Here is an 896-nt window from a genome sequence, read left to right as displayed (position 1 = left end):
TTGGCCCTTATAGCCCATGCCCAGCTCACAAGGGACATTGAGGTGGCCATGTCATCAGCCATGCTGGCGTGTAGACAGATCTGGCTAGCACAGACATTGTTGCCAGAGAACATCAGGAAAGACCTTACTAACATGGCGGTGGTGCCGGGCAGTGTTTCATTCAGACTCTCAGAGCTTATTGGAGAAGGCTGAGGAGTGTCATTTCACAAGGGAAGGTGTTCAGTGTACTTTCAGCAGAGCAGGGGTTTCTGGGTATAGGTCTAGGGGCCCTCAGCCCCCACACCAGACATCATGGTTTGTGTAGATTTAAGCACCTTAATTTGTGCTTTTTAAGCACACAAATCTGTGCTTTGCTAATTGTGCACACTAAATATTTTTGTTGTTTAAGTACCTTTCCTGTGCACTTAAAGTGCATTAAGCTGCACTTAAATTGTTTTGTAGACTCTACTGTAGGCTGCTGTTGCATGGCAGAGGGTGCACACAGCATGTGTTTTCCTTTTATTATTATTATTGTATTATTATTATTTTATGCCAATTGAGATATGTGAAGGTGAATGCGAATATGTGAAAGAGGAAATATTTTGTTTATAATTAATTTTGCGATGGAGGTAATCATTAGAGCTTCTAAGTGGGTTGTAGGTGGAGAAAGGCGGCAGGATGGGATGCGCCTTACACCAATTAGGGCCTACATGGATGACATGACGTTGATAACTCCAACGGTGCCATGTATGAAAAGAGTACTTGAGAGACTTAATAAAAACTTAAAGTGGGCTAGTATGAAAATCAAGCCTAGTAAGTCTAGAAGTATCTCAATAAGCAGAGGGAAGTTAAGTGATAGGAAGTTTGTAATAGACGAAGAGGAAATTCCAATAATTAGGGAAAAATCAGTAAAGAGT

General features: G+C 41.5%; 1 protein-coding gene across 7 annotated transcripts in view; it reads right to left on the bottom strand.

Annotated features, from left to right (window-relative positions):
* vps13d (vacuolar protein sorting 13 homolog D) overlaps nt 1-896 on the bottom strand; it is a 77,471-nt gene that overhangs the window by 52,008 nt on the left and 24,567 nt on the right. The gene's annotated exons all lie outside the window — the stretch shown is intronic.

This window comes from Seriola lalandi, unplaced genomic scaffold (assembly GCF_002814215.2).
Source record: "Seriola lalandi dorsalis isolate HSWRI2012SDOR001 ecotype SW California unplaced genomic scaffold, Sedor1 jcf7180002054861, whole genome shotgun sequence".
NCBI classification, from domain to species: domain Eukaryota; kingdom Metazoa; phylum Chordata; class Actinopteri; order Carangiformes; family Carangidae; genus Seriola; species Seriola lalandi.
The sequence above is the reverse complement of the archived record's forward strand: the minus strand, read 5'-3'. Positions and strand labels throughout refer to the sequence as shown.